Consider the following 6,000-nt stretch of genomic DNA (forward strand, 5'->3'; position numbering starts at 1 on the left):
ATTTGAAGAAGGAAGCAATGAGCTTATCTAAACTGATAAACAACTTTCAAATGGCTAAGATTAGTCGATCCGCCAAATGTGGTGGCTCATCTAATAGCAAAATTTAGTTTTGACAATAGATCCGATGGTATTTTTATTAATGATGTACCGCCCTGTGTGGCGAATTTTGTATGGCGAATTTTGTATCGAATGATTGTAAGTTTCGCACTGGTTAATTAATGTAAGGTGGTGTTCGAAACAAATGAATCATATATGTGGTTTGCTGAGTGTCTTAAAAAATACTCGCGAACAAAATACAATCAGTAATGTGTGTTCTATGCCGGGTGTCAAAAAAAAAAAACTCTGCATATAGAGGGCTCGACAATTCCCGAGCCACGTGTCCCTGCTTACCTTGGATTTTTATTGGTGTCCTAGGATAAACACTCGACTTATATTTTTCGCATTATTTTTAAACTGTGGTGGGAGTTGGCCGGGCTCGAGACAATAAACACTCGACAAACAGTCTACTTTCTAATACTCTTCCCTTTTTAATGCACAAAATATTTTTTTCTTTTCCTTTCATTTTTGTTCTTTTTTTTCTGTTTCTTTCCCCTTGAATATCCATCTTTGAGCTCAAACTCATCTGCACCCTGTGAAGAAAAAATTCATAAAATATACTAAAAATAATTTTAAAAATCCTATTTTTTGCATGCAAGATAATCTGGTGCGTGAGGTGCGCTTCAAATTCTGTTGTACGATATAGGTACACCTACTATTTACTGTTAATATTTGTACAGACTTTGCACACTATATGTGGATGAGAAGTAAGATAAACTTGCTACTGTTAATATGATAAAAAAATGGACATGTTCTATTCTAGAGTAGAGAGTACTCTAGAGATGTTACTAGTTGTTCTATGTTTCTAAACATATTCAGCTGTTGTATGTCCATGTGGCTGTTGTATGTGATTGTTGTAACATCTTCCTGGTAATATTTGTACAGACTTTGCACACTACATTTTGATGAGAAGTATGATAAGCTTGTTACTTGTTAACATGATAAAAATGGACATGTTCTCTACTATAGTAGCGATTACTGTAGAGATGTTACTGGTTGCTCTAATTTCAGAACATATGCAGCTATTGTATGCGATTGTTGTAACTTCTTCCTTAACTTCTGAATGCAACTGTTGTATGTAACACCTTCTGATCTATTGCAGGACCTTCTGATCTATTGCAGGTTTCCGAGACGTACACAAGTTCAATAAGGTTTGGAAGATCTTCAAGCTGCTGGAGATTTGGAAGACCTACAATTAAGCTGGAGTGATAATGTCCCATGTCTTGTTTGTTGAACCTAGAGACTTGCTATCCTCGTTTTGGTGGTTGTTAAGCTCATTTTGGTTGTGTGGCACACATCTAGAAACATATGTACATCTCCTCTTGTGACACTACTTTATTTTGGATGTGGCAAACATATATGTACTCGTTTTGTGGCACAACCTCCTTATATATGGTCGTTTTGTTTATCGAATGAAGTTTAAGGTTTTCGATGAAGCCTATATGTTAGTTTTATTGAATTGCATGTAGAAATTGTGTGAAATGTCCTGATTGCCTAGACATATATAATGGATTGATATTACATAATATGGATGCCTAGAACATTTCGCTAGCGAAATCAACTTGCTGGCGTAATATCTGCCGGGTAAATGTGCTTGTGCAAGCAGTTGCCAGTGAATGTAGTTTCACTTGCCCCGACTAATCTACCGGGAGAAAATAGACTGCCGGCAAATACATGGGCCAGGGCAGAAAAACTGTTGGGAGAAGTTTATCTCCAGAGACAAGTAATCCTCGACAGTCTTTCTCATGGCGGTTCTCTCTACCGGGAGAACCGCTGTCCCGGCAGTTGATATGCCCTTTAAAAAGAATTCACCTGGCAGTTTTTGTGTCTTTACATGAGTGTTGTGGTGTAGTGTACACGATTACAAGTATGGCTAACTTGGAGGTGGTTTGCTGCGATGATGGTGATGTTGGTGGCTACAGAGATGAGATGAAAATGGTGGCAGCTTGGGTTGGAGAACGGCTTATGGTTTGTGGGTGATGGTTTTCGACAATGCTTCCTCAAGATTCTGATGTTTACCACTTTATAAAAGTTGCTGGGATGGATGCCACGGAGCTGCTGGCACTTGGTACGACCACTGGTACGAGTGGGCATGCTCGTACCAGACACTGTCATCTGCTCGAGATCACTTGTTGCGCCTCCAATTTTCTTCATTTCTTCTTCATTTTACTTGGACGACGACTGGGGAAGATGGGAAACAAGTAAAATGAAGAAGAAATGAAGAAAATTGGAGGCGCAACAAGTGATCCCGAGCAGATGACAGTGTCTGGTACGAGCGTGCCCACTCGTACCAGTGGTCGTACCAAGTGCCAGCAGCTCCGTGGCATCCATCCCAACAACTTTTATAAAGTGGTAAACATCAGAATCTTGAGGAAGCATTGTCGAAAACCATCACCCACAAACCATAAGCCGTTCTCCAACCCAAGCTGCCACCATTTTCATCTCATCTCTGTAGCCACCAACATCACCATCATCGCAGCAAACCACCTCCAAGTTAGCCATACTTGTAATCGTGTACACTGTTGGAAATATGCCCTAGAGGCAATAATAAATTGGTTATTATTATATTTCCTTGTTCATGATAATCATTTATTATCCATGCTATAATTGTATTGATAGGAAACTCAGATACATGTGTGGATACATAGACAACACCATGTCCCTAGTAAGCCTCTAGTTGACTAGCTCGTTGATCAATAGATGGTTACAGTTTCCTGACCATGGACATTGAATGTCATTGATAACGGGATCACATCATTAGGAGAATGATGTGATGGACAAGACCCAATCCTAAGCATAGCACTAGATCGTGTAGTTCATATGCTATAGCTTTTCTAATGTCAAGTATCATTTCCTTAGACCATGAGATTGTGCAACTCCCGGATACCGTAGGAATGCTTTGGGTGTATCAAACGTCACAACGTAACTGGGTGACTATAAAGGTGCATTACAGTTATCTCCGAAAGTGTCTGTTGGGTTGGCACGAATCGGGACTGGGATTTGTCACTCCGTGTAAGCGGAGAGGTATCTCTGGGCCCACTCGGTAGGACATCATCATATGCGCAATGTGACCAAAGAGTTGATCACGGGATGATGTGTTACGGAACGAGTAAAGAGACTTGCCGGTAACGAGATTGAACTAGGTATTGGATTCCGACGATCGAATCTCGGGCAAGTAACATACCGATAGATAAAGGGAATTGTATACGGGATTGATTGAGTCCTTGACATCGTGGTTCATCCGATGAGATCATCGTGGAACATGTGGGAGCCATCATGGGTATCCAGATCCCGCTGTTGGTTATTGACCGGAGAACGTCTCGGTCATGTCTGCATGTCTCCCGAACCCGTAGGGTCTACACACTTAAGGTTCGGTGACGCTAGGGTTGTAGAGATATTAGTATGCGGTAACCCGAATGTTGTTCGGAGTCCCGGATGAGATCTCGGACGTCACGAGGATTTCCGGAATGGTCCGGAGGTAAAGAATTATATATAGGAAGTGCTATTTCGGCCATCGGGACAAGTTTCGGGGTCACCGGTATTGTACCGGGACCACCGGAAGGGTCCCGGGGGTCCACCGGGTGGGGCCACCTGCCCCGGGGGGCCACATGGGCTGTAGGGGTTGTGCCTTGGCCTATATGGGCCAAGGGCACCAGCCCCAAGAGGCCCATGCGCCAAGAGAAGAGAAAAAGGGGAGAGTCCTAAAGGGGGAAGGCACCTCCGAGGTGCCTTGGGGAGGATGGACTCCTCCCCACCCTTGGCCGCACCCTTCCTTGGAGGAAGGGGCAAGGGCTGCGCCTCCCCCTCTCCCTTGGCCCTATATATAGTGGGGAAAAGGAGGAGCAAACCAATCTAAGGCCTGGCGCCTCCCTCTCCCTCCCGTGACACATCTCCCTCCTCCCGCAGCGCTTAGCGAAGCCCTGTTGGAATCCCGCTACTTCCACCACGCCGTCGTGCTGCTGGATCTCCATCAACCTCCCCCTCCTCCTTGCTGGATCAAGGCATGGGAGACGTCTCCGTTCCGTACGTGTGTTGAACGCGGAGGTGCCGTCCGTTCGGCGCTAGGATCATCGGTGATTTGAATCACGACGAGTACGACTCCATCAACCCCGTTCTCTTGAACGCTTCCGCGCGCGATCTACAAGGGTATGTAGATCCAATCCTCCCTCGTTGCTAGATGACTCCATAGATTGATCTTGGTGACACGTAGGAAAATTTTGAATTTATGCTACGTTCCCCAACAGTGGCATCATGAGCTAGGTCTATGCGTAGATTCTATGCACGAGTAGAACACAAAGTAGTTGTGGGCGTTGATTTTGTTGAATATGCTTGCCGTTACTAGTCTTATCTTGATTCGGCGGCATCGTGGGATGAAGCGGCCCGGACCAACCTTACACGTACTCTTACGTGAGACCGGTTCCACCGACAAACATGCACTAGTTGCATAAGGTGGCTGGCGGGTGTCTGTCTCTCCCACTTTAGTCGGATCGGATTCGATGAACAGGGTCCTTATCAAGGGTAAATAGCAATTGGCATATCACGTTGTGGTCTTTGCGTAGGTAAGAAACGTTCTTGCTAGAAACCCATAGCAGCCACGTAAAACATGCAAACAACAATTAGAGGACGTCTAACTTGTTTTTGCAGGGTATGCTATGTGATGTGATATGGCCAAAAGGATGTGATGAATGATATATGTGGTGTATGAGATTGATCATGTTCTTGTAATAGGAATCACGACTTGCATGTCGATGAGTATGACAACCGGCAGGAGCCATAGGAGTTGTCTTAATTTATTCATGACCTGCGTGTCAACATAAACGTCATGTAATTACTTTACTTTATTGCTAACCGTTAGCTGTAGTAGTAGAAGTAATAGATGACGTGACAACTTCATGGAGACACGATGATGGAGATCATGATGATGGAGATCATGGTGTCATGCCGGTGACGAGATGATCATGGAGCCCCAAGATGGAGATCAAAGGAGCTATATGATATTGGCCATATCATGTCACTATTATTTGATTGCATGTGATGTTTATCATGTTTATACATCTTGTTTACTTAGAACGACGGTAGTAAATAAGATGATCCCTCATTAAAATTTCAAGAAGTGTTCTCCCCTAACTGTGCACCGTTGCTACAGTTCGTCGTTTCGAAGCACACCGTGATGATCGGGTGTGATAGATCCTTACGTTCACATACAACGGGTGTTGACGAGCCTAGCATGTACAGACATGGCCTCGGAACACAGCAAAAACACTTGGGGTTAACTTGACGAGCCTAGCATGTACAGACATGGCCTCGGAACACAGAAGACCGAAAGGTCGAGCATGAGTCGTATGGTAGATACGATCAACATGATGATGTTCACCGACGTTGACTAGTCCGTCTCACGTGATGATCGGACACGGCCTAGTTCACTCGGATCATGTAATCACTTAGATGACTAGAGGGATGTCTATTTAAGTGGGAGTTCATAAGATGAACTTAATTATTCTGAACATAGTCAAAAGGATTTTGCAAATTATGTCGTAGCTCGCGCTTTAGTTCTACTGTTTAGTTATGTTCCTAGAGAAAAAAATTAGTTGAAAGTTGATAGTAGCAATTATGCGGACTAGGTCCGTAAACTGAGGATTGTCCTCATTGCTTCTTAGAAGGCTTATGTCCTTAATGCACCGCTCAGTGTGCTAAACCTCGAACGTTGTCTGTGGATGTTGCGAACATCTGACATACACGTTTTGATAACTACATGATAGTTCAGTTAAACGGTTTAGAGTTGAGGCACCAAAGACGTTTTTGAAACGTCACGAAACATATGAGATGTTTTGAGGGCTGAAATTGGGATTTCAGGCTCGTGCCCACGTCAAGAGGTATAAGACCTCCGACGATTCTCTTAGCCTG

Source organism: Triticum urartu, chromosome 4A (genome assembly GCF_056163025.1).
Source record: "Triticum urartu cultivar PI428250 chromosome 4A, HENAU_Tu73, whole genome shotgun sequence".
Lineage (NCBI taxonomy): Eukaryota > Viridiplantae > Streptophyta > Magnoliopsida > Poales > Poaceae > Triticum > Triticum urartu.